The sequence below is a fragment of the Schistocerca cancellata genome, chromosome 7, assembly GCF_023864275.1.
Source record: "Schistocerca cancellata isolate TAMUIC-IGC-003103 chromosome 7, iqSchCanc2.1, whole genome shotgun sequence".
In the NCBI taxonomy this organism is placed as follows: Eukaryota; Metazoa; Arthropoda; class Insecta; order Orthoptera; family Acrididae; genus Schistocerca; species Schistocerca cancellata.
The window spans coordinates 36639414-36656996 of record NC_064632.1 but is presented as its reverse complement, the minus strand read 5'-3'; positions in this window follow the sequence as shown (position 1 = coordinate 36656996).

Here is a 17583-nt window from a genome sequence, read left to right as displayed (position 1 = left end):
TGATGTGTTGGCTGGTGATGCCAAGCGTTGGGGCTTAAACCTCAACAATACGAACCTGACTTTTGGCGCGTTTAAAAATTTGTTTCTGGCTGAATACTGGTCAGAGCAAAAACAGCAAAGTGTCTGGCGCGAATTTGTCGTATCGAGGCCTTTCGATGCGAGTTCGCGCGGCTCGATGAGGGAGTTTTGTGAAGGCTGGATCCGCAAGTTGGAATATTTGCGTGATCGCCGCACGGAATCCGAAATAGTCTGGGAACTCTACAGGAAGCTTCCAGATGATACAAAACGCTACGTAGGAAGCAATTACAGGACAATAAATGATTTCCTGGAAAGAGTGGAGGACGAGGACAATTGGCGCAATAATCGCGACAGTGGTAGAGGCCGTGGTAACAACAACGGGTACCACAGCAACCACAACAACGATAACCATGGGAATAATGCATACCGCAACCATGGCAGCAATAACAATAATGGTTCGGACCGTAATAACAATCGGTACAATGCAAATAATAACAGGAATGACGGAAACCAGTATCGTACTAACGTGATACGGGTTTCACAGAATAGTAATAACGCCAGAGGGTGTGATCAGCCGCCTCAGCAGCATCCGGGGACCGTATCTGCTGGGACGAGACAGGGAAACCATTAGCCGCGCCGGTGAGGGGCCGACCGGGCGTGGAGAAATTTTGGCGGCCCAATAACAGGAGAAAACCCAGGTGTCGTCGTTATGAAAATTCCGTGTGGAATAATCAACGGCGGGAGAGTGTGCCAGTGTTAGGAGAAAGGAGTGCGCCCACAAGTAGTAGATCAGCTGTATACACGGCAGTAGGAAGTACATTCACTGTCAGTGAGAACAATTTAAGTAGTGTTCCGGAAATCGATTATAAAGTGGCAGCTGTAATACCCACAGCGGAACTGGAGATTGGGTTTAAGAATGATTCGCAAGTGTTGAGAGAAGATCAGATGTCGGATAAAACGTCCGTCATCGAGTGAGGGGATGCAGAGAGGGATGAGGTCTGGTTAAGGCAGTTCGGTCGCTTATACGACGAACTAAGAGATTATAGGGGCCTGTATGGGAGAAGTGTTTATGGAGAGCGCGTGCAGGATTTTCCGCGTCTCGTCCCGCAGGAAGATAGTGTTTGTGAAATGATAGAAAGTTCTGGCCCTAACCGGCAGACTTTACTAGAAATAGTTGATGTTAATGGGGAACACGAGCAAGATTCGTCGTGTTTCGTCCCGCAAGAGTTGGATGTTGAAGTAGTAACGGAAAGTTCTGGCCCTAACCGGCAGACCTTACCGAAAGTTTCATTGGTAGAAGTAGCCGACCCATCCGACGCAAACCTCCAGTTTAAACATTGCGAAAGTATTAAGGAGAAAGATTGCGAAAATTTTAGTGATAGCCGGACACGATTGGTAGAAAAGCACATAGATTACAACGTGTATGAGGTTAGAGCTGACATTATACGGTCAGACGATAGCAGTGTGGGTTGCGCAGATCTAGCGGAAGTAATTGCATAAACTACTGGGCACATTCCTCCAGGTAGATTGGCGGATGAGATCAATCTGGCAAAAGAGGAATCAACGAAGGTGACAATTAGTGAAATGATACCAGGGCAACACTCACTAGGTGACGAGTTACAGGAAAAGGTTTCGGTATTGGAGGCGAAGCTACAGACTAAGCCTCAGGACAAACGTGTTGAAATTAAAACTGTGTGTGAACAGAGGCTGAAAAAGCCGCCAGATAAGCAGTATTTAGGATCAAAGCCGGATGGTTTTTTCTGGAATGACCTGGATATAGACGAGGATTTACTGTGGGAAAATAAAGAAACAGTCGAGGACAAGTGTAGACAGATAGTAGTGTCTGTTAATATGCACGACCTGCAACAAAACGTGTTGATTGGCACCGGTGCAGAATTGAGTGCTGTACCTGGAAAAATATTTCAGTTACTGAAAGACAGACTTGGCATCGTAGTTATGCCAGTAACAGGAGTGAAAATTATCGGTGCTACTGGGAAGGCCAGTAAACCGGTCACAAAACAGATTTTTGCCAACTTCGAGATATGTGGGGCACGATTTGAACAAGAGTTGGTCGTCGTGCCAGACTTGACTACGGAAGTAATTATCGGGTTAGATTGGCTATTAAAGTACCGTGCAGTGATTAACTGCGAAAGCAAAACTTTGACATGTATGTCACAAGATAAAGCAATAGTAGTTAGTTTTGACGAGGCAGGAGACGGTGTGCATAGGGAATACTAGCCTATACACATTGTTAACTGGCCGGAAGGTATTGATGTAGGTATGAATTTGAACTACTGTAATGTGAAGAATCTCGGCATTGACAATAATGTAGAAAGTGAATTGGAAAGTATTGTAGACGGTGTGTCAAACGTAACACACGAACAAAGACGAGGCCGACTTTCCCGTACCTATTGCCATCACAACCATAGGGCATGGGGCAAATATGTAGCAGTATCTGAGAGAATTATGAACACCTTGAGACATGAATCGACGGGATTTTCTCCAAAGGAAATCCTGTTGGATGACAGAAGTAAAAGTTTAGTGGAAGAGATAATCAAATTCCCCCCACGGATTAACATTAGTATTGGTGTGAAAAAAGATCGTTTGCGAGAAGTAATGAAGCTAAAAGCCGATGCTCGCATACGTCATCATGACGCTAAAGCGCTTTTTGCTAAGTTTGCAATCGGAGACTTAGTACTTGTAAAAGCTCATGAGAAATCGAGCGAGATAGACCATGAAATCTCTAAATTTAAGTTTGTTTATAATGAACCATATAAAGTCATTGGTATACCTCACACAAATGCTTATTGTTTAGAGTATCCAAGCTCTGGAAAACTATTAGGTATATGGAACATTGTAGACTTGAAACTGTACCAACCTAGGATCGATTAATACCACACAATGGGTAACTTGTACAGTATGTAAAATAGAGTGTAAGATTTAACGATTTGCTAGATTGCCATGCTTTTGACTGACCAAGGTCATTAAAGAAGTTATAATTAGTAAGTAATTAATTTTGATTAATCAATTTAATTTTAATCAATTTAATCATGATCTAATCAACTGAAAAATCCAAGCTGCTAGTTTAAGTTTTCAGCTGAGTCACAGTAGATTAAGGAATGTAAATATGATTTTGTAAATAGCTGTAAGATTCCATAAATATGTGATTTACTAGTCTTGCCGATGTACTTAGACGCTGTTTTAGGTTTCAGGATTGTAGATGCGTGTGATGATGGACAGTGTTGAGTTATCCACTGTGATAGTGTTAATTGACTCCTTGAGATTACTCGGGAGTGAGTTTTTCCGAAAGAATTCAGTCAAACCGACGTTCTGGAAACGCCGTTACAAGGGGGAGTGAGATCAAGCGTGCCGCACAGGCGGGCGCAACAATACTGGCAAGGCTGAGCCGCTGTCGGCTCTTGTGCCGCTGTCGGCATTCTTTGTACTCGCGAGTACGGAATGTGGAGTTGCTTTTCTTCCCGGACAGCTGATGTGAAAGAATTCTGCTGTCAATATTTATGTTTTTTTCGATCTGCTGTATATTATTTTCTTGTTTAGCGTTAATTGGACATGACGAGAAAATTAATTATGAAAAGGTTACATAAAAAAGTGTATTCTATGTAATTAATCATTAGTTTGCGTATTTTGATATACCTGTTTTTTATGACCATGTACTCTGGTTAATTTTGCAAATAGTATTCCATTTCTTATAGTGTTACAAATTTTAATGATTTTGGAATAGCTACACCATTTTCTATGTTTTCTATGAATTTTGATATGTTGTCAACCTGTTTTATTTCGTGCAAGATGACAGAGTGGAATAAGATTAGTAGTGTCTCCACTCAATTATTATTGTCTAAAAATTGGTTTCTGGTTAATTGGACGAATGCTAAATTTTTTTTGATATTTTGAGCACATGCATTTCCTCTGTTTCTTTTTTGGGACATTTTCTGAGTCTGTTTACGTTACACGAACATCCTCAGACAATGTGGGGCACGTGTAACGCCGGAAATGCATATCCTCCTATTTCCATCTATTGTACTATTATTTTTTTTCCTTGCATTGTTACCTCAAGATATGACATTTCTGTCTCTTTATATATTGTAATTGTTTTAATGTTTGTATATATATATATATTTATGCATTTATGTCGAAGTATAATTGGTTTGTTTCGTAAATATTATTTGTATTTTTACGCTGGGTCTCGCCTAGGGAAGACTGCTATCGAACGATTACGTCGATAGGTCGTGTGAAGAATCAAAGTGTGTAGGATCTTTGGTAGTGTTAACTCTGCCGCGTGGAGCGCGGGCTGAGCAGAGGGAGTCTGGCGGGAGTAGCGAGTGGAGAAGGTGTGTTGTGTGACGCTCCCGCGAGTTGCCGCGCTTTCGGGGTTTGGCAGCATGTAATTGCGCTCGACTTGCGATGATAGTTTCTGACATGGTGTCGCGGACGGGAAACATTAGCTAGCGCACATCAAGAGCCCGTTTCGTCTCGTGATCGTGTCGAGAAGAAGGCGCGCCAACATCCGGTTTCTGCAACAGCGACGGCCGACAATGAGTGACTGTCGCCAACTCCTCGATCGACGGCTTCAAACCTTCAATCAACCAACAAGGCAGACTGGAAGCACGTAAAGTTTTAGAACTGTATGGCAGACCTCAGCATTTCAAACTGTTCAAATCACAAAATTACAGCAACGTAGCATGAACCTTTGTTGCTCATTGTCCCAATTGCATTACCAAGCAGGGTCCCTTCCTTTTCCGAAATGAACCCGAGTGTCGTTGAAATTCAAACGCCAGCATTAAAGTAATATAGCTAACTCGTTTTCACTGCTTTAATTTCAAAGTTCAGTTATGGCATTCATAGCTGGCTACAATATTCAGATTACACAAGCACGAATTAAGAGTGCGAGCTTTGTTACCGTATTTTAGCTTACCTGTGACTGCAGCTCAGCTTGGTACGTACTACATTTTACTACTGTTAATTGTTCAGAATCATTTAATTCAAGTTCAAAGTTAAATCCCTTATTTCTAAATTGCGTAGATTCAAGTAGCTTTTGAAATTATTGTTGAGGTAGTCCAAGACTAATCGTATTTTACTGAATTTCGATGTGCTTCAGAAAGAAAGCTCACTATTAACTTCAGTCACTAAATTAACTTTCGATTTTCCGGTTTTATTAATTCTTTTGCTAAATTAAGTCAGAGTGTAGCGAAATTTATTACTTCTGACAAACTTTCTGTTTTCACACTACACTTGTCAACCTTCAGTTGCCACGCTTCTAGTGCTAATTATATGTGTAATAATCTTTCTTTTTCAGTTACTATAGTAATTGTCCTTAGGACTGGCGACCGTAATTTCCTCCAAATCTCAAATATCTAATTACCGCTAGTTGATTGTTAACGTAACGGCCGCACATTTACTTTCTTTATTAACTTTACCCCTATTTCAAACTTAATTTCCACCAGTTTCATTTGCATTTTTCCTTTCATTTAGATGTAACCCTTTCCTCCCTCTTTACTGACAAATCAACTTCGGTGACGATTGCTTTTCCCAAATTCCCATTAGGTACATGCGGTTTCATTTTTCACTGTCATTAAGGTCGATAAGTGAGGGGGAGGTTACAGGGTACCATCCTTGGGAAATTGACAACGGTCACGGAGCAGGCAGATCCGGGGACGGAGCCAAGGCGGTGCTGTACCCCAAGTTGTCAAGAAGGTTTTAGGAAAGCGGAAGGAAAGAGAATGGAGCAGTTGACGGAAGCGGACTCCCGGTGGTAGTAGGGAGGAAGGGCGGCCTGCATACCCTACGTCCAAGGAGGCATCGAAAAAAATGTCATGGGCCGGATTAGCAGGCATGGAAGACAGATGGCTAGCATAACGACTCAGGACAGCTCGCCGATTGGACAGGGTCAGCAGTGTCAGCATAAAGGCTTCCCACAGGGCTGGTGTAAAAAGCTCCAGACACTAAACGTAATCCACGGTGGTGGATAGAGTCGAGACGCCGAAGAATAGACGGCCGAGCAGAGGATTAGACTATGCTTCCATAGTCCAATTTCGAGCGCACTAAGGCGCGATAGAGGCGGAGTAGGACCACTCGGTCCGCTCCCCAGGAGGTACCATTCAGGACACGGAGGGTGTTGAGGGATCGCAGACGGCGAGCCGAAAGATAGGAAACGTGGGAGGACCAGCACAGTTTTCTGTCAAACATAAGACCCAAGAATTTAGCGACGTCCGAAAACGGAAGGTTGACAGGTCCTAGATATAAGGAGGGTGGAAGAAACTCCTTACGTCGCCAAAAATTAACACAAACGGTCTTACTGGAAGAAAAGCGGAAGCCGGTTTCGATGCTCCAAGAGTGGAGGCGATCGAGACATCGTTGAAGACGTCGTTCAAGAAGGCTGGTCCGTAGAGAGCTGTAGTGGATCGCAAAATCGTCCACAAAGAGGGAGCCCGAGACATCAGGAAGGAGACAATCCATAATCGGATTTATGGCAATGGCAAACAGTACAACACTCAGCACGGAGCCCTGGGGTACCCCGTTTTCTTGGGAGAAAGTACGGGAGAAAGTGGTGTTCACCCGCACTCTAAATGTGCGCTCTGCCATAAATTCGTGAAGAAAAGGGGGCAGCCGACCTCGAAAGCCCCAAGAGAACAGTGTGCGGAGGATGCCTGTCCTCCAACAGGTATCGTATGCTCTCTCCAGATCAAAAAATATTGCTACTGTTTGTCGTTTCCGTAGAAAATTGTTCATGATATAAGTGGAGAGAGCAACAAGATGGTCAACTGCAGAACGATGCTTTCGGAAACCGCATTGGGCAGGTGTTAAAAGACTGCGGGACTCCAGCCACCAAGCTAAACGGCAATTCACCATACGCTCCAAAACCTCACATACACTATTCGTGAGAGTAGCTATATAGCTAGAGGGAAGATGTTTGTCCTTTCCAGGTTTCGGAACAGGAACGACGATAGCTTCCCGCCATCGTCTGGGAAAAGTACTGTCGGTCCAAATTCGATTATAAAGGCGAAGGAGGTAAAGCAGACTATGGTATGATAAATGCAGCAACATTTGGATGTGGATACCATCCGGTCCTGGGACGGAGGAGCGAGAAGAAGAGAGTGCATGTTGGAGTTCCCGCATGGAGAAAACAGTATTGTAGCTTTCGCGATTTTGAGAGGAGAAAGCAAGAGGTCGCACTTCCGCAGCACGTTTCTTCGGGAGAAACGCTGGCGGGTAATTTGAAGAAATCGAAATCTCAGCAAAGTGTTGACCCAATGAGTTAGAAATTGCGACGGGGTCCACTAATGTATCATGCGCGACATTGAGCCCAGAGACCGGGGAGAAACTAGGCGCGCCGGATAACCGTCGAATCCGACTCCAGACTTCCGAGGAGGGAGTGAAGGTGTTAAATGAGCTAGTAAAGAATTTCCAGCTTTCCTTCTTGCTATCGCGGATGACGCGACGGCATCGCGCTCGGAACTGCTTATAGCGGATACAGTTGTCCAAAGTAGGATGGTGGCGGAAAACGCGAAGAGCACGTCGCCGCTGACGTATTGCATCACGGCATGCCGCGTTCCACCAAGGAACTGGGGGGCGCCGGGGCAATGCGGAGGTGCGTGGTATTGAACGTTCCGCAGCTGTAAGAATAACGTCTGTAATATGTGTGACCTCATCGTCGACGCTAGGAAAGTGACGGTCATCGAATGTCGCTAGAGACGAAAAAAATGTCCAATCGGCTTGGCCAAACTTCCAGCGTCGCGGGCGCGTATATGGCAGTTGAGGCTGCAGTCTAAGGACACATGGAAAGTGGTCAGTCGAGTGTGTATCATCAAGGGCGAACCATTCGAAGCGCCGAGCTAGCGGAACAGTACCGACCGAAAGGTCCAAATGAGAGAAATTTGTCGTGGAGGCAGACAAAAATGTAGGGTCCCCAGTGTTGAGGCAAACTAGATCCGCTTCGTGGAAGATGTCTAGCAATAGTGAGCCATGGGGACAAGGATTTGGAGATCCCTAAAGCGGGTGGTGGGCATTGAAGTCCCCAACCAGCAAATAGGGGGTGGAAGCTGACCAAGAAGGTGAAGGAGATCAGCTCGTGCCATTGGTGTGGACGATGGAATGTATACAGTGCAAAGAGAAAAGGTATATCCAGAAAGGGAAAGACGGACAGCGACAGCTTGGAAGGAAGTGTTTAGGGGGATTGGGTGATAATGGAGAGTATCATGGAGAAGAATCATGAGTCCTCCATGTGCTGGAGTGCCTTCAACAGAGGGGAGATCAAAACAGACGGACTGAAAATGGGGGAGAACAAAGCGGTCATGGGGACACATCTTTGTTTCCTGAAGACAGAAGATGACAGGCGAGTAGGATCGTAAGAGGATCGACAATTCATTCCGATTGGCTCGAAGGCCGCGGATATTCCAGTGGATAATGGACATAGTGTGAACAGAAAATGGAGGAATGTGACCAAGGTTGCCGTCAACTCAGTGACTGCTCAGAGCTTGCGACCGACAGCATGGAATGGCATTCAGCCGAAGGCAGAAGATCCTGATCCATAGGTTGTTCAGGAGCAGCTCCTGCCACCAGCGATCGGCCGGTTGATCGGTCGCCAGCAGTGCGCCTCGGCGACACAGAAGACGGCCCAGGTGGTGCTGTAGATGAGACACGCCTTGGCGGAGAAGGAGATGAACTGGGTTTCTTACTAGCCTTCTTGGAAACATGATGTTTAGATGAAGGAGGAACCGATGGTTGTGAAGTTGGGGTATGTAAAATATCTTCACGAGTATGCTCTTTTTTCGAAGTCTTGGTGTCTGACTTTTGGGCTCGAGATTTAGCAGAACCCGATGAAGGATGAGCCATAGAGTGGGCAGGCGAAAGTGGGGAGGTTGAACGGGCGATCTTTGCGCTGGCCAATCTGACGACCGTGGCACTAAAGGTAAGGTCACAAGTCTGCGTGGCCGCCTCCTTTGTTGGCTGAGGAGAGGCAAGGACAGTGCTGTATTTTCCTGTCTGAGGCACGGTGGGCTGTCGACTGGCAATAATTTTCGAGCAGCAAAGGTCCACACCTTTTCCTTCACTCTGATTTCCTGAATGAGCTTTTCGTCTTTAAAAATGGGGCAATATCGCGAGGAAGCAGCGTGGTCACCCATACAGTTGATGCAACGAGGGGATGGAGGTGGACAAGCACTCTCATGGGCATCCTTGCCACACGTAACACATTTGGCCGGATTGGAACAGGACTGGCTGGTGTGATTGAACCGCTGACACCGATAGCAGCGCGTAGGGTTTGAGATGTAAGGGCGAACGGAAATTATCTCATAGCCTGCTTTGATTTTCGATGGGAGTTGAACTTTGTCAAATGTCAAGAAGACAGTACGGGTTGGAATGATGTTCGTGTCAACCCTTTTCATGACTCTATGAACTACCGTTACGCCCTGGTCAGACAGGTAGTGTTGAATTTCCTCGTCGGACAATCCGTCGAGGGAGTGTGTATAAACGACCCCACGTGATGAATTTAAAGTACGGTGTGGTTCCACCCGGACAAGGAAGGTGTGTAGCAGTGAAGTAAGCAGCAATTTTTGTGCCTGGAGGGCACTGACTGTTTCTAACAGCAGGGTGCAATTTCGTAATCTGGAACAAGACTTTACAGGACCTGCAATTGCGTCGACACCTTTCTGAATAATGAAAGGGTTGACCGTGAAGTAGTCGTGACCTTCGTCAGTCCGAGAAACAACAAGGAACTGTGGCAACGATGGAAGGACTGTCTGTGGCTGAGTCTCATTGAAGTTACGCTTGTGAGCTGACATAGTAGAAGATGAGGAAACCATTGTGAAAGTATCCCCCATGATTACCGGCGTCTCCGATGGCGCGCTCCTTCCTTGTGGGGGCCATCTCTGAGGGCACTCCCGCCTTAGGTGATTGTTCACACCTCAGGTCACACCTCCCGACAAACGGACGGAGGGACCAATCGGCACTTTCGGAAGGTATCAGCTCGGGTAATCACCCCTCCCTGGGCCTGACCGTTACCAGGGGGTGCGTACGTGTCCTACCTGTCTACCCGGGGCGGGGAATTACGCGTTACCCCGTCACCGGCTAGGCTTGGAAATGCGTGGGTCGGCCTTCAGACACGCACAGGGAGGAAAAAAGAGAAAGGGAAAGGAAAGAAGAGAGGTCTCAAACGCCGCAGCGGAGAAAAGGGCAAAGAGAAGAGGTAAGGAAAAGAGAAGGACAAAGGTAGGGCGAAGACTTGCAAGCGGAGAAAGCAAAGAATTTGTTACAGTTTCCAGCGTACGTCTCCAGACGTAGGCACAAACCATACTCCCAGAGGGGGAGAAAGGGAAGGAAAGAGGTGGAGGTGAGGGGGGTGGAGCGACGATGGGGGATGGGGAAGGTTGCGGAAAGGGAAGGTATACAGCCTGGAAAGGAAGGAAGGCCACATTAGCTCGGGGTCCTGTGCTCGCTACGCACGTATCCACAAAAGAGTTGTGGACCCCCTGGGGGGTATGTCAATCGTATTTGCCGATGTCGTGGCGTTAATACTGGCATATGCATGGATCGTTAGGTGTGATCAGCGCACTGTGTCTTGAGTCACACTTGTTCTCTGTCCAGCATTAAAGTCTGATGTTAGTTCCGCCACATTTTGCCTCGTGTCCTGTTTTACCAGTCTGCCCAGCCTACGACGTCCGACATTTCTAGTGAGGAGTGGCCGCCCAGCCACAAGACGTATGGACATAGCTTCCTCTTGGTTTCGCCAAGTGTCGGAGACACTCACCACGGCACTCCTCGAACGCCCGACAGGTCGTGCAGCTTCCGAAATGCTCGAGCCGAGCCTCTGGGCCGCCACAATCCGCCCTCGGTCAAACTCGGACTGATTGGCCACTTTCCCCATGCTACACGCGGGCAGCACGCTCACTGCCATACTACATGCACCGTGCATGTCTGACTAGGAGTCATTTCTCGCCCTGTGACGCTGCTATCGCCTGGACGGGTGTATATCGATAGTAGATCGGTGTTCATAATGTTCCGGCTGGTATATACACTCCTGGAAATTGAAATAAGAACACCGTGAATTCATTGTCCCAGGAAGAGGAAACTTTATTGACACATTCCTGGGGTCAGATACATCACATGATCACACTGACAGAACCACAGGCACATAGACACAGGCAACAGAGCATGCACAATGTCGGCACTAGTACAGTGTATATCCACCTTTCGCAGCAATGCAGCCTGCTATTCTCCCATGGAGACGATCGTAGAGATGCTGGATGTAGTCCTGTGGAACGGCTTGCCATGCCATTTCCACCTGGCGCCTCAGTTGGACCAGCGTTCGTGCTGGACGTGCAGACCGCGTGAGACGACGCTTCATCCAGTCCCAAACATGCTCAATGGGGGACAGATCCGGAGATCTTGCTGGCCAGGGTAGTTGACTTACACTTTCTAGAGCACGTTGGGTGGCACGGGAGACATGCGGACGTGCATTGTCCTGTTGGAACAGCAAGTTCCCTTGCCGGTCTAGGAATGGTAGAACGATGGGTTCGATGACGGTTTGGATGTACCGTGCACTATTCAGTGTCCCCTCGACGATCACCAGTGGTGTACGGCCAGTGTAGGAGATCGCTCCCCACACCATGATGCCGGGTGTTGGCCCTGTGTGCCTCGGTCGTATGCAGTCCTGATTGTGGCGCTCACCTGCACGGCGCCAAACACGCATACGACTATCATTGGCACCAAGGCAGAAGCGACTCTCATCGCTGAAGACGACACGTCTCCTCCATTCGTCCCTCCATTCACGCCTGTCGCGACACCACTGGAGGCGGGCTGCACGATGTTGGGGCGTGAGCGGAAGACGGCCTAACGGTGTGCGGGACCGTAGCCCAGCTTCATGGAGACGGTTGCGAATGGTCCTCGCCGATACCCCAGGAGCAACAGTGTCCCTAATTTGCTGGGAAGTGGCGGTGCGGTCCCCTACGGCACTGCGTAGGATCCTACGGTCTTGGCGTGCATCCGTGCGTCGCTGCGGTCAGGTCCCAGGTCGACGGGCACGTGCACCTTCCGCCGACCACTGGCGACAACATCGATGTACTGTGGAGACCTCACGCCCCACGTGTTGAGCAATTCGGCGGTACGTCCACCCGGCCTCCCGCATGCCCACTATACGCCCTCGCTCAAAGTCCGTCAACTGCACATACGGTTCACGTCCACGCTGTCGCGGCAGGCTACCAGTGTTAAAGACTGCGATGGAGCTCCGTATGCCACGGCAAACTGGCTGACACTGACGGCGGCGGTGCACAAATGCTGCGCAGCTAGCGCCATTCGACGGCCAACACCGCGGTTCCTGGTGTGTCCGCTGTGCCGTGCGTGTGATCATTGCTTGTACAGCCCTCTCGCAGTGTCCAGAGCAAGTATGGTGGGTCTGACACACCGGTGTCAATGTGTTCTTTTTTCCATTTCCAGGAGTGTAGTAGTATAGTCCAGAATTTTAAGCTACAAAATTGTGATCAACCAGTGCAGCTTAGTGCGGAAGGGTGCTGTTGTGTCTAGACAAGACAGCCTAGACACAATGAGAGGGAGCCGAAAGGGGCGCGCTTAAACTCACGCAGGCTGGCGTGAGGTCTGAAACAGGATACGTAATGAATGCTATAAAGAAAAGTACGTAGCTTCTGGAATACTTAACTTTAATCCACATCTGTAGAACATCGCTCTTGATGATACATTAATAGAATCTCAATATCAATTGAATACGGCGCCTTGCTAGGTCGTAGCAAAAGTAGCTGAAGGCTATGCTAACTATCGTCTCGACAAATGAGAGCGTAGTTGTCAGTGAACCGTTCCTTGCAAAGTCGACTGTACAACTGGGGCGAGTGCTAGTACGTCTCACTAGACCGGCCGTGTGGCGGCGCTCGGTCTGCCATCACTGACAGTGGCGACACGCGGGTCCGTCGTATATTAGCGGACCGCGGTCGATTTAAGAGCTACCACCTAGCAAGTGTGGTATCTGGCGGTTGACACCACAGGTGCTATGTTATTTTTTTCTTCTAATATTTATTATTTTTATTTTTTAATTATACTAACCCATTTTAAAGCGTGTTGAAATATTATTTCGTATATTCACGCCAATTCATCTGCAACATATGGCCTGTCGTTGTACCTGAATAACAGACTAGAAGAAAATATAAAAAAATTAATACATAAATAGTTCAATAAGCGTAAAAGGAAGAGGAGGAAGCAGTAGGAGAACATCGAAGAGGGGAACTGAATTACACAGAGCACAACTTGATCGTTGCTTTCACTTGCTGTAAAAATCACGTAAGAAGTTACACGCCGTCCATTTAGAAAGTTCCAATACCTACTTTATTCCTGGCATATAAGCAACGTCAGGGCAGTAACTACGATGGCATCTTGAACCAATAGCGGTAGTCAACAGATGTGCCGTGGACCGCTCACATGTGAGCAGACAGTGTTGATTAGTGGGCGTGCGACCGTCGTGCCTCAGTACAGGAGCACCAGTAAATCAGGTGTTAAAGACATTCTCCAGAACGTTTTGAAGACGACAATAGTGCATGCACAGTGTGCCCCGCACACCTTGACTCCTGAACAGAAACGACGAAACTTGGCCGCCCGCTGAGACATGACTGACATGCAACACGGAGACAATTCTTTCAATCACCAAGTCCCATCATGACTGATGGGACTTGGTGTTATCAATACTAATCTACCACCGAACGACAAAGTTCAGAAATGAAGTGAAATGAGCGTATTCGGAGAAGTTCGGCCGCCAAGTGCAAGTCTTATTTCAGTCGACGCCACGTTGGGCGACTTGCGCGTCGGTGATGAGGATGAAATGATGATAACAACACCCAGTCTACGAGGGGAGAAAATCTCCAACCCGGCGGGGAATCGAACCCGGGCCCGCTTGAATGGGAGGCGAGCACGTTACCACTCAGCTATGCAAGCGGACACAGAGTTCAGAAAATTTACATAAATATAACTGACATCCTTCCCAATGTGAAGCGCAAGTTGAACAACATACCAAAGAAGGACTTTTCTGACTGCTTCCCGTAGTTTTTTTGAACATTTTGTGTGTTGTATTCAAATGGGAGAAATCATGTAAAACATATGGAGCTTTTAAACAACCACGTTAACTTTCATTAACATTTTATTAATTCATCCTAGAAACTTTTTCGATTTACGAGGGTATACATGGAAAACTCCAGACGTTTTTTGTAAAATACACTCCTGGAAATTGAAATAAGAACGCCGTGAATTCATTGTCCCAGGAAGGGGAAACTTTATTGACACATTCCTGGGGTCAGATACATCACATGATCACACTGACAGAACCACAGGCACATAGACACAGGCAACAGAGCATGCACAATGTCGGCACTAGTACAGTGTATATCCACCTTTCGCAGCAATGCAGGCTGCTATTCTCCCATGGAGACGATCGTAGAGATGCTGGATGTAGTCCTGTGGAACGGCTTGCCATGGCATTTCCACCTGGCGCCTCAGTTGGACCAGCGTTCGTGCTGGACGTGCAGACCGCGTGAGATGACGCTTCATCCAGTCCAAAACATGCTCAATGGGGGACAGATCCGGAGATCTTGCTGGCCAGGGTAGTTGACTTACACCTTCTAGAGCACGTTGGGTGGCACGGGATACATGCGGACGTGCATTGTCCTGTTGGAACAGCAAGTTCCCTTGCCGGTCTAGGAATGGTAGAACGATGGGTTCGATGACGGTTTGGATGTACCGTGCACTATTCAGTGTCCCCTCGACGATCACCAGTGGTGTACGGCCAGTGTAGGAGATCGCTCCCCACACCATGATGCCGGGTGTTGGCTCTGTGTGCCGCGGTCGTATGCAGTCCTGATTGTGGCGCTCACCTGCACGGTGCCAAACACGCATACGACCATCATTGGCACCAAGGCAGAAGCGACTCTCATCGCTGAAGACGACACGTCTCCATTCGTCCCTCCATTCACACCTGTCGCGACACCACTGGAGGCGGGCTGCACGATGTTGGGGCGTGAGCGGAAGACGGCCTAACGGTGTGCGGGACCGTAGCCCAGCTTCATGGAGACGGTTGCGAATGGTCCTCGCCGATACCCCAGGAGCAACAGTGTCCCTAATTTGCTGGGAAGTGGCGGTGCGGTCCCCTACGGCACTGCGTAGTATCCTACGGTCTTGGCGTGCATCTGTGCGTCGCTGCGGTCCGGTCCCAGGTCGACGGGCACGTGCACCTTCCGCCGACCACTGGCGACAACATCGATGTACTGTGGAGACCTCACGCCCCACGTGTTGAGCAATTCGGCGGTACGTCCACCCGGCCTCCCGCATGCCCACTATACGCCCTCGCTCAAAGTCCGTCAACTGCACATACGGTTCACGTCCACGCTGTCGCGGCATGCTACCAGTGTTAAAGACTGCGATGGAGCTCCGTATGCCACGGCAAACTGGCTGACACTGACGGCGGCGGTGCACAAACGCTGCGCAGCTAGCGCCATTCGACGGCCAACACCGCGGTTCCTGGTGTGTCCGCTGTGCCGTGCGTGTGATCATTGCTTGTAGAGCCCTCTCGCAGTGTCCGGAGCAAGTATGGTGGGTCTGACACACCGGTGTCAATGTGTTCTTTTTTCCATTTCCAGGAGTGTACATGTTTGTATGACATTTTCGTAACTCGATTTTAAACAGGGCTCTGATCATACTTTTATGAACTGCGGATTAAATATGAAGAAACTGCAGAAATATAGGAAACTGAAGACATGATATCTGGATAAACTGAAAGGTAGAAAGTTTCAAGCGAAGTGTTACACAGTCATTGACGGAGACAGGAAAAAGGAACACAATGGACGACGAGCGTATAGTTTTGAGAGTTAGTGTCGCAGACACAAAAAAATAGAGAAACAAAGACATGTATAAATCCTTGTATAATAGTCAGGACAATGTACTTAATTCATGAAAAGAGAAACTATAAAACTGCAGCAAATGAAACTGGTAAAAAACAATACTGACGCTTAAAATAAGATTCACAAGAAATGTGAAACTAAATAGCAGGAATCAATAGAAGAGAAATGAAATGCAGTGGAAGTATGCATGACTATGGAAAAATACAGGGTTTTTCGCAATTCATTTGCACACTACCAGAGGTTGTAGAGGGGACTTAGTACATCAAGTATTGCATAGGAACCCATGTCAAAAAACGATGCAACATTGCGTCTAAGTTATAAGCGTCGGCACCTGCAAAAGTCCCTACACACACGGTGATTCCGTTATAATGTTACAGACTTTCTAGGATTATGGTGAAGGATAAATGTATCCTGTACCGGAAACGAACAAGTCGAAAGTTACAAGCAAAAACCGTTCTGATACCTCTGACAGTTCAATACACGCAGTGGTACTGTTGTTGTTAAGACTGTAGGGTAGGAAACTTTCAGAGATGGTAATGTGGAACAAAACAAGAAAAAAAGTCTACAAAACATGGGCTCTAAAATGCATACCTTAAGAGCATTTCAATAAAGGAAATGAAAATGAAAAAGTGCTCACAGCGCGTCAGGTACGCATTTTGGAGTCCATGTTTACTAGAATTTTTTTCATTGGTTCATGCTACCACCCCTGAAAGTCGGCTTAGCAACAACAGTATCAGCACAGGTATTCAACGATTAAGGTATCAGAAGGGTTTTTGCTAATAACTTTCGACTCGTTCGTTTTCAAGTTCTCGCGCCCGCCATCACGAAATCTTCCACGTCCGCAAAATCGTGCAGCCAAAACATAAACACTCCATCAGAATTTAATAAGAATAGTGATGCTAAAACTTAGAAGACTAGTGGAAAAATGACCTTTACCACCCGTTATTAAAACTGTCAACAGTTCAGAAACGAATTCAATATGCATCAAAAGAAACTTTTTATCATTTGCGCAAATACGTAAAATGTCTGACAGATAACAAAGTTTTAAATCAAACCTAAAATCGTTTCTCCTGAAAAACTTCTGTTTAAAAATTGATAGTTTCTAAGTGCTGTTGTGTGAGTAGGACTAAAAAAGTGTGTTCCTTAGCGTTAACAGTAATCGCGCATACATGTCCTCTAAACTGACTCGTTGCACATCATTTCGATAAAAGCGTTCAAATGATCTATCGAACACAAAACAACTATCACTGCGTAGAGAGGTGTAAACTCCTGTTCTGCTAGTGTATTGTGCCGAGTGCCCAACATAATGATAGCGGCAGCTTTTTATAAATGTGGTCTCCGTAACTCTGGAATTTACGTGGATTTACGTCACTCAGAGGGTGATTCCACCAGCCTGAGATATAACCTTTGATACATAAATGTTAAAACTAAAGGTGTCAGTAGAGGGGCGCTGAAATGCCGGTAGAATGATATAGAGTACATTTTCCGATAAGTAGTTCGCCGATGATGTTAGAGACATTGCACATTACAAATGATGAGTATAATATTCAGCTTTTGTTAGCTGTGCTTCTACCATTTATAATGTGCACATACAGGGCTCTTACAAATGATTGAAGCGATTTCATAAATTCATTGACATATGGTCACGACACACTACACATAC